This window comes from Podarcis gaigeae (genome assembly GCF_964106915.1).
Source record: "Podarcis gaigeae genome assembly, chromosome: 1".
In the NCBI taxonomy this organism is placed as follows: Eukaryota; Metazoa; Chordata; class Lepidosauria; order Squamata; family Lacertidae; genus Podarcis; species Podarcis gaigeae.
This window is the reverse complement of record NC_139678.1, coordinates 60856136-60876137: the sequence shown is the minus strand read 5'-3', so window position 1 is coordinate 60876137 and position 20002 is coordinate 60856136. Positions and strand designations below refer to the sequence as shown.

Here is a 20002-nt window from a genome sequence, read left to right as displayed (position 1 = left end):
GCTTCATTTTAAACTGTTAAATTAGGGTAGTTTATTCGTATTGTTTCATACAGTGCTTCGTGGATTGATCTTTTTAAACAATTCTTTTACTTATTGACATTATGATGATTTGTAATGATTCTTATTATTTTTAGAAATCATTATTGCTCTTCATTTGATGTTTTACAAGCTGCTTTGGGTGGAAAGTGGTATAGAACTTATGATGACCATGCAGTATCATCTGTTGTAAGCTATCCTGGAGGATCTTCAGATCAAAAGGCAGGCTATAAATATTTAAAGCAAAATAGACAAATACTAATAAAATTACATGTGAAGCTGGGTAGACATTTCAGTTCAGCCATATTTTTCATGTTATTTCTGCAATGCATCCCCATTAAGGGTGGATAAATACATGTACTAAAATGCTGCTGCTATTGTTCCTGCTATTAAACAGTACTAGTTATTACTGCACAAGCCTCATCTATAGCCCAGTAGTCACATAAATGTCTCCCATACATTTTTATAGGGTTTGGATCAAGTTTCTCATTGTGCTCTTTGTAATAAGCTGCGCAAATCACATTTTGCAGTATATGAAGCAGAGCATTTTACTAGCTAAGTTTGAACTAATAATTGTTTAGTCAGTCAAAACGCCATTTGTGATTATTCCATAACTGCACAGGATCAATGGTAGCATAAAATGAAAAGATATATTGATTTACATGTTCTCTTATTTTATGGCTCTTTATAGCTTTAAAAAAACCTTTTTTTAAAAAAAAAGCTAAAATATGGCATTTTATGTTGACTAGGTAATCACACTGAGTGTGATTTATACACTGTTATGTCCTATTTGCTGTTTTATCTTCCAAAATGGCATTGTGTTGTGTATATTTGAGACCATTAATGTAAGCTTTCATTACACCTAGTACTACTGCCATATGAAATATAATTTGTAATATAGTTCTGAACCAAGGGAGTGTCAGAAACTGCTGGTCTGTGACACAAAACTGGGAATTTTTGTTGTTTGGGTGTTGCTGCTCCATATGGTTTCAGTCTCTGTATAGGCCAGGAGTCACCAACTTTCTCGAGTCTGCTAGGGACAAAATGGCTACCACCTCTAAAAGAGCAAGAAAAGAGAGAGGTTCATAAAATGATGTGAGCATGTCTTCCATCGACTCACATCAGTGGGGAAAATGTACCTACATCAGCCACCACTGCACTCAAAGAAACAAGCTATTTTTACCTCCCCTGTCATGAATGAGCCAGCTCCCAGGGAAGGGTTGCTGCCAACTGAAGAAAGCAGCCAAGAACAGAGAGGGTTAACTGCCATTCGGAATGAGCATCAACTAGTGCCAACTCCCCCGCCCCTTGGAATGCCGGCTGATAAGGGAATGGCGGGGAGCAAGCTAGAACGCAGTCAAAGCTTGCCGGAAGCACAAACAGGTGGGAAAGAGTTAAGAGACAGCCTCTCAGAGAATGGGGAAGAGGCGGGAGCTGACCCACTCAGTCCGAGGTCTCGACGAATGGGAGGGCTGCAAGCTAGGAAGCAAAACAAAAGGCGTGTGAAGCAAAAGTTCAGTTGCTCCTGGTCATGCCGGAAGCAGTCTTCAGAAAGGACATCTTGATTGATGAGAGTGGAGGCTGTCTGAAAGCCGTCCAGAGCTACCTCTTTGTTTGACAATAAATCATCCTTTTTAATTAACTACGCTCACTGTGTTATCAAGCCGGGGACTGGACTCCTGAAATCCCCTCTGCTGAGAATAGAACTGAATGTAGGCATGTTTAAGGGGCCATGTTCAACGTAAGACCAAGAGAGCCAGTACAAACTGGAACTGAGCAAGAAGAGGAGATGCCCATTACTGCTCACAGTATTCCAAGTGTGGCTGCACCACATATTTATATGAAGGTTCTCTCATGAATGTCAGAGACTTCAGCATTTTAACCAACTCTGTTATTGTCTAATGATGACAACAGAACAGTCCTAATAAACTCACTAACACATATCGTCTTTGCATTTCAGTCATCTGTTCTAGTTTCACTTTCCATTCCACACACTCTATAAAGTTTTGCCTATACGGTGGTACCTCGGGTTAAGAACTTAATTCGTTTTGGAGGTCCGTTCTTAACCTGAAACTGTTCTTAACCTGAGGTACCACTTTAGCTAATGGGGCCTCCTGCTGCCGCTGTGCCGCTGCCGCACAATTTCTGTTCTCATCCTGAAGCAAAGTTCTTAACCCGAGGTACTATTTCTGGGTTAGTGGAGTCTGTAACCTGAAACGTCTGTAACCCGAGGTACCACTGTACTGCATAAGCCACTGTGGTCTGTTCAGGATCACATTTCACTACAGGCATTTTATTTTCGATCCAACATGGAGTTCCGCTTTTTCACAGCTGCTAAAAATGTAATACAATAAAATGTGATACAAATGTAAAACAAAAAACAAAAAACAAGCAAGTGAAGCTTTTCCTGCTATTTTATTGGAAAGAACTTCATTGCCAAGTTAATCTGAAGATTTCTGCACGTTCAGCTGCTGTTATAGGCAGAAGCGGGGCCATTAAAAATATGGGAACTTGGGCAGTTTCTGTGGGTCCAAACCCAAGACTTGTTATATTTTATTGACCCCCAAATGTGTGTGCTGTGGCTATATTTTCTTTGGAATGAGCTGCTGTATAAACAAAGTGTCCCTGTCTACAAGTCACCTATTCTGGGCTTCTGTCCTCCTGTGTCTGGATGTAATTTTCATGGAGCGTGAAGTAAATTCTAAGTAAATGTGTTTAGAATTGAGTACCCATTTGTGGAAAGTGCCCTGAATGCCAAGGGTGCTATTTTAGATGAAAACAATTAAGCATTTATCCAAGTGTTTATAATTGTTTGACTGGCTCAGTTCATTGGCAGTACAGGAACAAACAGCAAAGAAACTTTGCACCTTTTTAAGAGTCGTTTGCATTTGCTTGAATAAAGAGCTTATTTTAGCCTTTCCTGCTACTTTCTTATTGCCTTTATAGCTAATATATTTTGCAATAGTTTCCCCCCTGACATTTTCTAATCAGGTTGCCTGCCTTTATACAGAGGAAACAATGGCTAAGAAATCAGCTCCTAGCCCATTTCTATTTGTTCCTGTCCGAGAAGATCTTTATGGGGGCATCAGCAAAGGTGATATTTCCAGAAATATATGCAAACTGCTGTAAGTGCTGCTACCCTGTTCTTCACTGACATTTTGGCCCAGTGATAAATGCTGTAGCAAAATAAGGCCATTCCGAAAAGGTCAACGGCAGAGGACCGATTAACGTGGCAGCTGCTTATGGAGGCATGTTAGTGTGATGGAATATACTATTTGCTTCATTTTTCTTTGGGGCTTCCATGCCATTAAATAAGTAGGGGGGGGGGGGAGAGAGAGGAAGCCACTGTAGTTGTCTGCTTGAATATGTAACTTGGCAACAGCAGAAAAAGGAAGAATCTAGCAAGGTTGATGGAAGTTCAAGTGGCCTTCACAACAGGTCGTTCCTTTCGCTAGCTTAGGCTGATATGCCTTCTAGCCTTTCTTGGATAGGGATTGCTTGGCTACAGTGATCCATTAATTTATTTTGTTATTATTAAATTTATATCTCACTTTTCCTCCCAAAGGAGCCGATGTCATGGCTGCCTTAAGACTGAATTATTGCAGTGCTATTTACCTGTGGCTGTTCTTCTAATTGGTTCAGAAGCTGCCTAGTTCCAGTGCATCCATTTCAATGTACACTATTGCAATGTATTCTATTTGTACCAGCATCTGAAAACCACATACACTCTAGATTCTGCAAGGCTGGGTCAAGGGCAGGAAGAGCCACAGCCCAATCATGCTACTCCTGGTTTGCATGGAAAAGGGCCCAGGCACAACCCCCAACATTTCCCCAATGGGATTGAGAAAGACTTCTCTGAAACCCTGGGGATTTGCTGTCATTAAGAGCAGAAAGTTCTGTGCTAGCTGAAGCAATGGTAGGACGTAGTATGAGAAATCTCCCTATGGAGAAGGGGTGTCACCTACAGGCATCACAGGGGCACTTCCATCAATCACATTTTAAACCAGCCCTCAGGCTCAGAGAGTAAGATGAATACCGTATTTTTCGCTCTATAGGATGCACCTGACCATAAGGCGCACCTAGTTTTAGAGGGGGAGAACAAGAAAAAAAAACTCTCCCTCTCTGCGCAGCGCCCCTTCAGCAAAGCGGCAGGAGAAACAAGAGACCCTTCCATTTCTCCTCCCACTTCGCTGAAGGGGAACTGCACAGAGAGGGAAAGCTGCGCAGTGCCTCTCCAGTGAAGCGAAGCCAGGAGAGTAAGAGGGATCAGTGTGCTCCGTAGGCTTCGCATTGCTTTCACTGAAGCCATGGAGCCTGTATTTGCTCTATAAGACGCACACACATTTCCCCTTAATTTTTTGGAGGGGGAAAAGTGTGTCTTATAGAGCGAAAAATACAGTAAGTACATGAGTCGTATTGTGGATCAGATGGTATGGTGTTTGTTTGTTTGTTTGTTTGTTTGTTTGTTTGTTTGTTTGTTAATGAAATAGCACAACTCCTTTTCAGTTTTTGGTAAGCACACCCCAGAAACTTTTATATACTTCTATTGGAACATCTTGGTTTTAGAGGGGGGAATCATTTAACTTAATGGCTGTGGAACATGCAAATAACTTAATAACTTGAGGTTTATATAGCAGTGCTATTTACACAGGCTAATTAGATGGGAGACACATGGTAGATTCAGATAATCAGCCATTTCTGAGATGCGAGGTTCACATAATGTAGGTAATATTTTATAACATTTACATTTTTCAAATACATCATTTAGCATTTAGACTTGTTCATTTTCCTAACACATGGCTTTCATGCACGGATGGCTCTGGGAAATTTCTTTACATATTCATACTGTTTTAATTTTCCCCCTTTGCTGACTTAGGAAGACCAGGTGTGCAGAAGTATCTTTGGAAGAAGAAAATTCTCATCTTTTAAAAAGCATTTCCATTTCGAAGTCAATGTTAAATATGCAAATTTAGGCAATAATGACATTAACAAACATCTTAACATCTCTTTAGAAGGCTGAAGTTTGACATGTAAAGATCTTCCAATCAGAGAGAAGAATGACAGAGAATATTTTCAACTCTACAGCCGGGGTTCTCAGTCTCTACTTGTATTTGAGTATTGATAGTTGGTTACAAAATACCTGCAGGCCCACTGGGGTTCTGTTCATCCACTTATGGAAGAATCTTTGACTCAGCAGAAGCTTCCATAAGGGAGGCGCTCTTTATAAATTCTCCCTTCCTTCTGCACTCCTCTGTGCTACCTGCCACACTCTTCCAAATCTTTAGAGCAAATCTAGGGGACTGCATGGGAAAGGGAGAACCAGTGAAAATTGGTTCCACCCTTTCCCACCAACTGATGCTTCCACTAATTCGGTGGAGCTTCGGTGGTGGGTGCAATGGGACCCAACCCATTGGGCCAAGCCATGTAGAGTTATATAACTCCTCAAGGATTTTGCATAGCTCTTCTGTTACTGTTCATGCAGGGCCATCCTACCATTAAGCAGAGTGAAGCAGCCATCTCAGGTGGCCGATGCTGGGGGGTGGGAATGGCAGCAGCATCAGTCCCCTGAGCATTCCCTCTGTTGGAGGACAGAGCAGTGTGGCCAGCAATGTGCTCCTTAATAGCCGACTGCCCTCAGGTGTGACAGAGGATGCTGCCCCACTGCTGTTGAAACCAGGTGCTGCTGAAATAAGATTCAGCTTCCAGTCTGGTTGATTTCGTGATATGGAATGGAGTGAAGGTGCCATTTTTTCCTTTGCCTCAGGCATCAAAATGTCTTGTGCTGGCCCTGCATGCAACCAAAGAGCTAAAACCTAAAATGGCTTCTTATGTTTTTCTGACAAAGAAAGCACAATTATGTTGTTTCGTGTGCCATTTTGTCGTCATTTATATGCTGCAAGAAATAAGGAAGCCACTCATCTTTTCTATGCGGACAGCAAGTATAGCATATTTTCTATGCTGGAGCCCTCTATAACCCATAATAAAGGCCCAAATCTCGATAAAGCCTTGAAAACCTAGACAGAACCTGGCACTATTAAATGCTTAGGAAGGTGGTTCATCCAGCCCCGGAAACAGCAGGTATCTATGTGATCATTTGAGACAATTAAATATTGATTGTGTCCTTGTACAGTATATACACATGTTGATATTTCTTCTGGCCTCCCTTTGAACCTCATTTTCCTTATGAGATTTTTCATTTGCTGTATAATTGCAACTGAGGAATTATAATGCCTTTTTGCAATGTAATTCATAAAGTCACTTACGGCCTTGCATAATTAAAATGGCCATATTGCACAGCTCACTGCACTTTGAAATGCATACTTTTGCTAAGAAAGTGTGTTTCATACAAGGCCCTAACAATGTGTGAAATGCTAGATAGTTCGACAAACAAAATTATTCCAACATAAACTTTTACCATAATACTCAGAAGGTGGATGCAGAGTTAGCTAAAGACGTTTTGCTGGATAATGCAGAAAATTCAAATACCTGTTGCAGGAGAAGATAAATGAATGAAATAGCTGGTAGTTTGCTGCCTTTGCATGATACCCTGCAAAACATGCCACCTGAATCAGGTCTCACTGCTGTGCCTTGCCTAACAGTAAGGCTCGGCCTGAAAACATCACTTCCATTCCAGGCTTGGAACAATGTAGATAGATTAGGGATCTTGGCTTGGTGTAACATGCCTCTTGTAGGCCAAACCTTTACAGTGCTTAATAAATATTTGCCTGCAGAATAACTAATCAACTCTTTTGTTTTTAGAAGCTACACAGCTTTTGATTTTGAGTAAGCCAATAAATCTACAGCATAAGGATCAAAAAACCAAACAACTTTCAACTCTTGTAACAACTGCTTTCACCTCTGTAAGGAGGCCTGCCTAACAGATCCATCACTGCCAAAGCACTTCTTCATTTGATTAATGATATGAAAAAAGAATCTATAGTCAATTTAGTTTTCCCCAAGCCAGTGAGATGCCTTGTGCAGTCTAATCTTAGCCATGCTTACCTGGAAGCAAGTCCCAATGGATTTACGTTAATGGGGTTTACTCCCAGAAAGGTATTCACCAGATTGCAGCCTAACAGAGCACTCTGACAAGGGAAGAAGAGATATACTGGCAAAGCGAGAGCTGCGCCTTGTGTCCTGCCATTTTGTTGAGGGCAGGGTGGGAGGGCAGCTTTCTCTTTTATCTTCCATTGACTACATTCAGATAGAGTGCTATGATGCACAACCTATGCTTGCTTGTTTGTCAGAGAAATTCATACCACGCCCTTTAATAAAATTCCCCATGCAGCTTATGTGATTTTAAATACTGGAAAAAAAGACTTAAACAGTAAAATCACTAAGAGATGTGAACCAGAATATATTCTTTTTAGAATGGAATTTTTATTGTGTGACTATGCACCTGGTTCCACTACCGGAAACCAGCAGAAGGACTGCCACTCATGCAATGGGGCTTTCATCTCCCCACACCCATATTTGTTGGGATACTGCCAGGGAGACAAAAGCCATCACTGCCTCCACGTCGTCTCTGGACGATCCATCGATCTCCCGTAGTCATGCAGTATCAGCAATTAGCAACACCAAGCCTCAGAAACAGATTGCCACATTCCTGGGCTGGTGCACACTCTGTCAGCAGAATTCACACAGCAAAAGTCGCACTCAGGAGGGTATCATTTAGAATGTTTATTCAGCGTTGGTCAGAACAAAGAAAAGCATGACCGACTGCTAGCGTGTTCTGGCGCAGAGAGGGAAAAAAACGAAAGCAATAGCAAACATAAACATCCTGAGCAACAGGAAATACGCAGACTCTGTGACTCACAAGCCTGCTCTCTCTTAAGATGGAATGGAAATATCCTAACAATATTTGCCCTCCCCAACATACACTCTGAAGGGGTCAGGAGAACCCCCAGAACAGCATATGGGTGGTGGAAAGCGCCGCTATTCCACAAGACAGCCAGAAATCCTTGCACCAACAGAACAGTCTCCTTAGTACTGCATTGAATTCGATCCTAAGTCTACGAGCATTCAAAAGAAACAATGGCATTGTAATGCATGAAGAATTAATATTCTTGCTAGTTCTGTTTGAAAACAGAACCTTTGAGAAGCAAAACACACAATAGTGTTAGTGTGCTGACTTTGACAAAGTTTTACTCTCTTTCAGATCTCCTGCTCTTTGCCATTTCCTTTAATTGAGAAAGACTCCAACGTTCCAAATAAGGCTGTTGTAATCCTCATTTCCCAGGTGAGCCAATGGAAACTCAAGAAGATCAAGCTGTATTTCAGTGAGCTGGTGTGATATTTATTCCCATTTCTCACTCCTCGCTCTTAATGCGCACACACCGGCTCTATTCCTCACTGCCATTCCCACAAAGATGCTGTCCTGCCGCTTCATAATTCATTATGAGGAGTGTGTGTAAAACGCACGCTGACACATAACAGTTCTCCATAGTCTAATACCACCGCAGGGCTGCTTGTGAGCCAACCCACCCAGGACCGATCTACAGTGAGCTCCAGATTGAGAAATCAAATCCCAGGCTGATGTCTGTGTTGCCTTTCTGGCGTTTGCAACCAGCTGCATTAGCATTTCCTAAAATACAGAGAGCAGTTGTGCTTTTGGAGGCTGCCCCAACGGGGACTCTCTGCTACTTCTCTCCTGTTTCTCAGTTTCCCAATAATATCTTGAGAAAATATTTATTGATTTATATATTTTTGTAAAAAATAGGTAGCAATTCTTGTCAGAAAAAAATAAAACAAGGATGGGTTACCTATGGCCCTCCAAATGTTTCCACTACCATTCCAATCAGCCCCAGGTAGTGGGAACGGATGATGGGAATTGTAATCCAAAACACCAAGAGGCCACAAGGCTGGGGAAAGCATCTGATATCTATTGCATCTGATAGTGTGATGCCAAGTTTACAGACAAAACAGCGCAGCCAGCCCAAGACAGTTTGCTGCCCGAGGAGAAGGGGAAGATTACGTTTTTCCTCCCATTCCATGTACTGAAACTGATAGAACTAGTGGTTACTGCTAGTTCATGGGTAAAAGACAAGCTGCATGCAGGGCTGAAGGAAGGGGAACCGGCACTCGGTGTAGGGTGTTGGGGGGCGGGACATGCGTGCGCGCCGTACGTAGGGTGCATGCGCAGCACAGTAAGTAGCACTGCCGTGCATGCGCTGCCAGGCAGTTTGCTGACAGTTCCGCTTGAGCGCCGCATGGACGGCAGCGGAGGGTGCAGCCATGAGCGGAGGATTCTCCGCACGCGGCTGCAGTGGAGCGATGGCGGTGGCTCATGCCAACGCGCCCAGGGGTGGTGGGGTGACCCCCCGGCAGGGTGCCTTCTTGTCATCCCCCTCAAAGATGGCACCTGGGGCAGACTGCCCCCCGCCCCCTTCCTCTGCCACCGGCTGCACGGCCCACCCAGCTCAGTGCTTCCAAACCTCATCACAACCCACCAGTATCTACTAATGGTAGGGCCAGCACTGCCTTTTCCAGATATGTGCCTTTTCTAAATATCCTGTTTCTAAATTATTCACATTGATTCAGTAAACTAGAAATAGAAAACTGGGAGGAAGTGGCGTCAATAAAAATGCCACCATTGTTCACAAGCAATTCAACACATCCTCTTTTGTTCACAATAATTTGTGGCTCAAAGGTTTTTTTTTTATTATCTTGATTGTATTTTCTTTTCATATTCATGAACACCTCCTAGCTGTAAGCCATAGCGAATGAGTCTACTGCTTAAAAATATATATCTTGCTTTGCTTTTCAATTTCTATTTTTATTTATTTCACCCACCCACCCATTTATTTCTGTAAGTCTTTCCCTATGAGGAAAGCTACCTTCTTATCAAGAGCAATCTGAAATCTTGTTCTGTAAATGGGCAAAATATTTTGCTGGCAATTCCCCAGAAAAACTTATCCATCTCTTTCTCTTTCTCTCCCTCTCCATCCACCCTTTTCAATATTTTGCTAGGTGAAGCCAGCTCACAGCAATGTTCTCTGCAAGGAACCCTACTGTGAGGCACCCTAAAAGAAACATGTCAATTGTATAGTGAAAGGGACGTTAGTCTGGAACAACGTTGTTGACATGAAGTATTGCATTAAACATGAAACAAAAGTAAGTATCCTGAAATTCTGTCCGATATGAAAGCACTCTTGGGGGGAAATGAATAGCCAGACAGGGGTTCTTTCACAGAGGTCAGTGCCTTGCAGAATTCACAGCTTTGGGTGTGCACTTGATCATTCCAAATATTAGATTTTTCGAAAAGAATTCCTTGAATATACTATTAATATATGGGGAAGTACTTTAATCTATAGGAAAGTAACTTCAGGTGCTAGAGGCTCAAAGTCTGGGAACAGAATGCTGCATTGTTGTACATTGCTTTGGCTACTTTAAGGGACTGAATGGGCAAGTGGTCTTACCAGCAGGATACATTTTCATGTATTATGTGATCACTGGCAACGGATTGCTCTTCACAGGGGAAACATATCTTTTGGAGGCACTATTCACTCTTAATCCTGATTAAAGACAGCTGGAGTTTCAGCAGTTTAGTATCTGTGAACATCAGCCCCATACTGTACAGCCTCATTTTGGAGATAAATTAAGATGAGCAAAAATAGAGAAAAAATATATATTCAAATTAGGATTACTGCAGATGACAATGGATAATGCCCTGGGGTACAGGCTCAATATCATTTGTATCTCAGGCTCATTTAAATGTATGCAAAATTTATGTCGTATGGATGTCCGTATTAAGATTTTATAGCATACATTTTGTATGTCATTATTTCTTGGCATATTAAAAAGACTTATGGCTGCTAATGTTGCTTTTGCTTGTAACATAAAGCTGGTGAGAGCACTGAAGTGCATGGATACCAGTATCATAGCCATCTCTTTGTGGCATGTGTAAGACTTTAAAACGCATCATGATGAAATGAACTTTTAAAAGTTTTTTGTTATGTTAATTCTCTCTGTCCCACCGCCTCCTCTGTCTAACCACTGCTTGCCCTATAACCCCTTTGGGCACTTTCAGCAAAGTCTGGACTCATTATTAGCATCATTCATCATTGGTTCATCATTGGTTTATTTGTCTGCTGCTAATTTTTGAGAGAGAGAGAGAGAGAGAGAAAGAGATACCCTGCTTTGTGCAACTCCAAATCTTGTCTACCATGTTGCAGACTTTTAATAAGTTTCTTGGGGTTGTACCCAACTAAGTCCTATTCAGAGCAGACCCATTCAAATTACTGGATCTAAGTTAGCAATTTCTATTCATTTCAATAGGCCTTCTCTGAAGAGATCAGACATTGGATACAACGCTTAGCATGTAACGGTGAAATTAAACATTGAAATTAAACATTGTGCTCTTCCAATTCTTCCATCTACACAAACAAGCCCCCTGCTTTCCCTGTGTTCTGTTCTGGGGGCTTGCCCCCCCCCCCCCACCATTTGGAGGGGTACAAAAGGAGGAGTCGAGGAAAAGCCCAGTTGCAAAAGCAGAAGTTCTTATGCATGGCATCCACTGACAGGGCTCATTAGGTGAATCCAGCCCCCAACCCCCCATTATTTTCATTCTTCGGGCAAATTTTCTTGCAATGAAGGCTCATTTGCAATTTTTCCATCCAGGAAGGAGTTGGCAAGGAAGTTGCAGCATTATTATACTATGAATAGCAAAGGAAGGAGCTCAGTCAGCCTGCTTATATAGAGCTCCAGAACAATGTAACTGTTGCCATTTTCTAAAACTATCCAATCACTGAATGTCACTTTTGATCCTTCATTTGCATACAGACTATTCAATCACTGAACGTCACTTTCGATCCTTCATTTGCATGACTATCTACAGTATCCCCCTGCTGGCCCAGGGTGAGAACTTCAGTACATAACACATACCATCAACACATGGATAGAATTTCAGAGGGGCCAACAGGGGACGAATGGTGGGTAGAGTTGCACAGCCCCACCATGACAGTTATGTGTGACTGAATTATTTATTTATTTATTTATTTATTTATTTATTTATTTATTTAGTAAGTAAGTATTATGTATTATTTATACCCCTGAATAGGGATTTTTAGAGTTGGGTGGAAGTGCAGCATGGCACCCATGTCAGCAAGATGTGAGAAAGAGTTGTTACTGTTCTTTTTACTCAACGTAGGCGCTGCAGAGAGCAGTATAGGAACACTGACAAATATTTAGAGATAAGAAAGTACACAAAATGAGAAATGCTAGCCGATGGCGGCTGTGATGCAGGAATAAATAAGAATTTCCATAAGCTGCTGAGTCTAAGAAGATGTCTAGATCTGGAGTATCTGTTAAAGTAGAAAAGGCCTCTCCGTTTCCTACACTAAAGATAAGAACAATGATCTCCCCTTCCTCCTGTTTCTTCCATTTGTCCATAACTTAGATGAGCTAGTTAAAAAGAAAAATCATAGAAAAGAAGTTTTGGGAAAGAATGGCAACCATTAATTCTGGGGTGCTACCAAACGGCACCTATTTGGTTTATTTTAATGCATTTCTGAAATATATGAATAAATAAATAAACATATATATTTTGACATCATCAGCACTTTATACCAGATCAGATCATTGTAAGAATGAGTTACCTGGTCCCCATGACGCTGTAAGTCAAACTATCACTTGCCAAGCCCACACTGCCGCATTGAGCTAAACCAAGGTTCGGCTTAGTGTGTCATCCCAACCTGGGCTCATGGTTAAGCTCTCTCCTAGCTAACCATGACCAATCTAGGAGCTGCTAGCTTTGCATGGCCCAGGCGGCTTGGTTGGTTTGGCATGCAAACTAGGCCTATGGAAAATATAACATGATAATTTAATTTGGAAACAAAGAATGAGATCCAACTTTGAGGGCCACTGCATTTTGTTTTAGTGAGAGGGTTGCAGGCAACAACTTATGTTTGTGCAACAGGACTTCTCCCCCCTTCTCCATTCTATGCACCCCTAAACCTGTTCTAGGGAATTGCCCCAACACCCTGGAACAGATGTGGGGGTGGTGTGGGGCACCCATGAGAGACGGGAGAGGCCTGCTGCACAGTTATCTCACTGGGGCAATTATTCTGCTGAATTCCACCCAAAGTTTTTAAAGGCATAGGTTTAGTTTAATAAGAGGCCCATAACAAGATATGCATTTAAATGATAATGACACAAATGTGCAGCTGTTGAGGATATAAAGCACATTTTCAAAGCTTTTATTTTGGAGTCAATATTTCCAGAACATTTCCAGACCTATTTTGAGTCTCATTTTTGTATCTTCTACAACTGACTGTCAATACACATCCTATAGATGTCTGCTCAAAAGTAAGCCCAACTGAGTTTGATGGGATTCATTTCCCAGAAAGTGGGTATAAAATTGAAGTCTAAATCTCTCTTGCACTGTATGTTTTCCTTTGAGAATGTAAACCGCTCACCACATTTCATCACAGCTGGTAAAAACTAGGTCATTAATATTTCTAATTGGAGCTGAATCCTGGAAGGGAAATACTTTTAAAACGCAGAGTCCATCTTGCTTAGCAGAATTATTTTAAACATCCCTAAACTGTATTGACAACATGTTGCAATACAGAACATTGCACCCACAGTTATTCCTTCATTCTGGTGCTGCTTGCGTTAAAGTGTAAATTGCGCTGTTTGTTCTTTCCCCAAAAGAATGAGTGATCAACACTGTAAATGACATGCAGTAATTATCTTTGATTAGCAACTATGCTAACTTTAAGGAAATAAAGTAGATGTTGATTACCAATCACTAATGTAGTGCTTTCATGAACATCCATAATTCCACTCATGAATATACATTAATCTTATGCATGAGCTGTTATCTTTATCTGCAAATGAAAGGCACTAACAATTTCATTTTATTTTTCAACAGGAACATATTATATTTTTTTAATGGGGAGGCGGGTAAAAATGGGTATTACCTAAAATTTCAATGGCTCATTGCTCATACTTCACCTGAAACTGTACCTGTGCTCTTTATCTACTAAAAAAAAATGCAGCACTTTATTAAGCTGGCTGATAAGCATGAATAATTGCTCACACGTGAGCTGTGTAGCGTCAAAGAAGGTACTCATGGCAAATTGGAGAAAAAAGGAATTTCTGCTTTCCATCATGCCCTTTTCGCAGAAGAAGCTGCTGCACTTTTTCTTCAACATTACTCATGCGAGGAGCCCTCTGCGCTTATCAGCCAGCTCTTACGAGAACAAGTTCTAAAGCAGGAAAAGGCAACAAAGCAAAAACCCATAGGTATTTTTTCATTTAAAACTTTCCTCCCTCACTTTTCTTTATAGATTAATTTCAGGAAGCTTACGGAATGAGTAAAACACATCCCAAAAATAGAAACAAGAACAACATCCAAAAATTGCTTTAAAATAGTATTGTAAGATCAGAGCAGATTAAAACGAGTTGGGAGCTTGAGAAACATCTTCAGATGAACAGTGCAGTCCTATGCATATTTACCGTATTTTTCGCCCTATAGGACAGCGCCTTTCCTGCTGTCCCCTGACCTGGTTTGAAGGCTGGCGGCAGGCAGTGGCATAGCGTGGGGGGGTGCAGGGGGGCCGCCACACCGGGTGCAATACATCTGGGGGTTAGGGTTAGGGGGCGCAAATCCACGGGTTAGGGGGCGCAAATCCATGGGTTAGGGGGCACAAATTACTTGCCCTGGGTGCTGACAACCCATGCTACGCCACTGGCGGCAGGAGAAGCCTGCTTCTCCCCGCCGCCAGCCCCACAAGCTTGGGGGACAGCTTCCCGCCCCAGCCCCGCGCCTGGGGGGGAATAATTTTTTTCTTTATTCCCCCCCCCAAAAAACTAGGTGCGTCCTATGGGCCGGTGCGCCTTATGGGGCGAAAAATACGGTACTTGTAAATAAGTATTGTGTTCAATGGAGCTTACTCCCAGGTAAATGTGTATAGGTTTGCAGCCTAACCACATTAAAAGTTTGATGGAATAAAAAAATCGTAGCTTAAAAGAGAGCAAATCAACTGCAACTCTCTACAGAGAGTTCTGTAACCTGAGCACCAGAACAGAAAAGATATTGTGTCCCATTCAAACTAACCATGCTTCTGAATGTGGTAGAACATATTGCAGGGCTCCAACATGGTGGGTAGAAACAATCATATGGCAGAAGAAAGTGCTTCAGGCAGGATCAATGAGGATGCTTACCAAATGGGAAATCCCATAATAAAAATGGTTTCCTATCAGAAGTACTCTGTTTACTAGACCAACAAAGGTCATTGCCAAAAGTCTTCAGCACAGATACACAAGCACACGTGCCAATATTGCTTCAGTAAATCCACACTTCCAAGGCAAAGGCTCTCTTCAAAGCAAGCATCTAAATAAAAGAAAACCATATCCAAGAGAGGGATGGTCAACAACTCATCTCTTGAGAGTTTAGGTTCTAGGGTGTAATGCTTTTTCATAGTTCCTTCATTTTTGGAGTCATCCTTCAAGCAACTTTAGTTAGGCGACACCTGTGCATTGAAACTCCCATTGCATAGCAGACAAGCACTATCTTCTTTCCTTTTTGGTACTTATTGAAGACCTCTCTCTTCCAACAAATATTTTAAGTGGAATGTTTTATCCCAGTCCTTATCTGTGTTGGCCTAGAAATTGTATTTCTCTGTGTTTTTATTGCTGGTGTTTTTATTGTGAAATTGCTTTGGGATGTTTCATGGGAAGTGATTCATAAATGAAATGAATTAAAATAAATAAATCTTCATGGTCTATTCCCTTTATTCTCATTTGATTGTCATTTATCCCCTCTGGGAAAAGACATATTATGTATTGATGTGATCATAGCCTTTGCGCAGAATTTTACCAAGGCAAATGGCACATGCACTGGGGAGGGGGACCCAGCTTAAATGCAAACTTGATGTGATTAAACAAACAGTTGTAGCATTATTATTTTTTGTGGTCTTTTGCCAATGTGCCGGAGTGTGGTAGCACAATACTGCTACATCTGTGGTCACATCATTATTGCAAAGGAAATGAAAGCTGAGACAAACCAAACGCTCCAATTGTGGAATTAATTTTTGTTTCAGTTAAACAGAAATTTAGAAGAACAACAGCAGGAACAAGGGTGGAGCCAACCAGAGGAACAGTAAAAGAATGAATGGAAGGAAAGCCTTTCATGTGCACCTTGTTCTTATTTAGGCCAGCCTATGCTGTTTATTTGTTGCATCACCAGTCATGGATCTGGCAATGCTGCCAGTAGACAAATGCTATTTCAGTCAGACACATAATATCAGGCTTCACCTCATTCAGTCTGTCGGTCATACTCCAATATGGAAGGAGGTAGAGAATTCAAGAAACTGAAACCCAAAATATGGCTATGAAAATAAAAGGCCACTCAAAATAAGAAGCTGAGCTGTCAGTATAACAGTGCTGTGTAAGTGTTTGAAAGCTGAAAGGAGACGACTGATTGCTCCCGAACTAACATCACCTTAGCGAGCCAGTGGAAGTCTGTACTTTTACAGTGCTTACCTTCAGAAGCGACTGGCAGGATGGGGTGGCATTGCCTCCCTGGCATCACAAGCAGAGGTTGCTGCCAGTAACTGAGAGGGTGGGAAGGAGGTAGTGGAGCAGTTGGCATGGTGCCAACAGAGCAGCAGAGACAATATTTTGTTCCCAATGCTGTACCTGTACCCTACTTCTTTACCTCTACTTCCCTTCCACTCAGTTATCAGCAGCAATCTTTGTCCCACCCCATGACTACTTACATTTTGTGCTGGTACCCCTACATTTTGTACTGGCCAGTACTGCTTGCTTACATTTTGTACTGACGCCTCATTTGTGGAACACCCTCCCTTTACGGGTAAGACAACAATGCCATTATTTCAGCACCAATGGATTATGAGCCTGCTTAGCCAAGCTTTTTTTTAGTTTTCAATGTGAGACTTGTAGCCTTCTCCTCCGTTAAGCCATTCTTGAGAATTTTTCATTTGGTTTTACTGATGGTTGCTTCTACCCACACCCCAGCTTCAGGGGCAGTGGGCTTACCGTGTCTGGGCTTGCAACAACTTGGATATTCTAAAACTCTTCTATGAAAAGCATTTTCCTAATGCTCTTGAAATTTGTCTCTGGAAACAAATAAATTCAGAAATAATAGAAGTAGCCTTCCAGTGAACCAGAAATCTGAGACTTGCAGTTACAGGAGAAAACAGAAATTGGAGCATGTTGATTATGGAGATATGATGGATTCAATTTTATATGCAGCAACATATTAAAAATATTCAAATTACACAAGAGTGAAGCATACTATAAACTCAGCCAAGGAGATGAAATATTCTGGTTGCTGCAGCAGCATTTTGTAGACAGTAGTATTGTATCCATTTATTGCATTTTTATGTCCCTATCTGAAGACCTATATCCCACAATGGGATGGATCTCATACTGTGAGATCTAATGCAAATCTCAACCACAAGTGTACAGGTCATACATATATTACATGGCTCAGCCTAAGTTTTTCAATGTCATTAAATCAATGTATTGTCCATCCTGGTGTGTTTGAAAGAATGTACAGAACCAGCTGTGATGCCATCTCCAGTTATTCTAGGGGATGTGGCATGTTTCTATCCTACACCATCCCAGAAGATATGTGTCAGGGAACTGCCATCGGAGAGTCAGGTGGTGGAAGGGCTCAAGGAGGTTAAGAGACCCTCAGATGCTGAGGAAGGAACCAGCAGGGGGAGAGGGAGAGTTCCTGCAGAAACTCAGGCGGAGGGATGGCTCCAAGATGCTTCCAGTGAGAACAGCAGGGAGGGCTCAGGACCTCCGCTGGGGACGCCTACTCTGCGCAGGAAACTGTCATGCAGAGAATCCAGATGTAGAGTTTCCGTTAAGGAACTCTTATGTTGGCGTAAATTCCGGAAGCGTCCACTGACGGATACTGCCAGCGATTGAGGGAGTCATGCTTTGAGGGCTCCCGTAAAGGCAGAGCTTTGAGACCTATGCAAAGCTCTGAGGGATTCAGCTTTTACGCACAAGCAGCTCATTATCCCATCACAATATGTGTTGATATTCATGGACAAGAGAGCAAATGTGGCATCAGTGGCAAATACAAAATACTTATTCTTTGCTTGCTGGTCATTTAGAAAAAGCTATAACAGCTAGGTCCCCCAAAGCTCTATGAAAGCATAATTTATGACCCTCAAAGTGGCAAGAAGCTGTTGGAACATTCTCAGCCATGAGTAATATCCACATAATGCAAGGACCATGAATTTCTGCGAAGGGGAAGCAGGAGTTGGCCTATAAATTGTAGATTTTGATAGAAAACCAAACTTGTTCAAACACAGTCCAGAGAATATGACTGTGGAGGGTAACTGGAATGACTATGGAGATCTCATGGACAGTGATGCTCTGGAGCATCTTGGAGTCACAGGGAGGGAGAGAAATTCATTTGGTTTGCATTTTACTGAGAACCTAATATGCACTTTCTGAACCAGTAAGGCCAACTGAAATGTAGTTATGCGTTTAAAATTTCTTCAAATACTTCTTCAAATTTTGCAATGCAGTGCTCCAACCAAAAATGTATACAAAATTCCATAATTCAGGAGAAAGTGCACACTAAAATGCATGTATTAATGAAAAATGCATATATTGGGCAAAGTGCATACAAAAGCACTTACATTTGTAGTGTATCTGAATCCCAGATTTGGGAATGAGTTGAAACAAATACTCACTACTGAATTTATGTACTGTAGCTTATTGCCCCTAGGCCTGAGTCTGAACAGATGCGTTTCCTGTATTGAGAAAAAATACAAAAATGTTTATATAAGGAAAAATTAGCAGTAAAATACTGATGGATTTCCATGAGTACTTAAAAATAAATCAGAAACTGATGTGGAGAACTGAATTTAAGATTGGAAAAAATAAGAAACAGAGAAAAACCAAAACTGACTATTTTGCCCATCCCAACATGGAAATATGATGGCTTACCTGTAAATAAGTCAGTGGGAATTACTTCTGTGTAAACAGGTATAGGATTGGGCTGCAAATCATGCAACTAACAGTGTGTGAAGCTGCTGTTCAAAGAATTCAGCCTTGAGAAGGCTTGGATTATTTTCCCTCCTTGATTGAAGAAAGCTCAGTAATGACAAATTCTGTACTCTGCAGTATTACACTTCAACCATTATTGCTAGTCTCTGTTGTCTATAAGCACTGTTGAGAATGCAGCTTGCCCCTACTTCAGAGCTATTCAATTTGTGCCATTCCCAGCTCCCCCTGAATTGTATAATAGTGTAAGATGAAAGCAAGACTTCACTGCTCTCACTTGGTTCCACAGCCTCTCTTTGGCCTTTTGTATTCCTCTTTGGCCTTTTGTATTCCTTGGGCTACCATTCCATGCCAGGGACTGAAGCAAGTAAAATGTCAATTTCATTGAGTTCAGCTAATTTTCACTATAAATTACCACACACCACATACGCTGTCAGACTTTCATTAGGCGCACAGCCAGCCTGAACAAAGCCCTTAACCTTTTGAAGATTTTTTTGGAACCTAGCAAAGATTACTTCCAATTCCTTCTTTTCACATAGATATTGATATCCTAATCTTGGCACATATCCTGAGAACAGCCAGTAAAATGTAGCTGAATCTTTGCAAGGGAGAAAAAATAGCAACTGTGGTCTGCATCTGAAGATGTGTCCACTATCTGTAATATCAGTTTATTTAAATTTCTACAGTTTTAACAATAAGCTGTGACTGTGGCATGGACCCTAAGTTTGGGGCTGTTAACCATTTTCAGAGAAGAGCAACTTGACCCCCATTAGAAAGAATTAACCACTTTTCTTCTTTTGGCAGTATGCATACTAATACCACAGAACTGGAAATGCAGATGGCTTTATTGAAATTTGGAATCCACTTATAAAATATTCCATTGATAATCTTAAAGAATTGTATCCACCGGACTCACAAACTGGACTTCAGCAAAACTTTATAGGCTGATCTGTCCTGGAGAAGGGAG

General features: G+C 41.5%; 1 long non-coding RNA gene across 2 annotated transcripts in view; it reads left to right on the top strand.

The window, feature by feature from the left end:
- LOC310851330 overlaps positions 1–14481 on the top strand; it is a 110900-nt gene extending 96419 nt beyond the window's left edge. The window contains exons 3-5 of one of the 2 annotated variants that reach the window (XR_014567712.1): positions 8195–8275; positions 10006–10149; positions 14037–14481. This is a non-coding gene — a long non-coding RNA (uncharacterized lncRNA). Of the gene's footprint in view, positions 1–8194; positions 8276–10005; positions 10739–14036 lie in introns of those variants that run through there. The other variant, XR_014567713.1, reaches the window with a different exon arrangement.
- The last annotated feature ends 5521 nt before the right edge of the window (positions 14482–20002 follow it).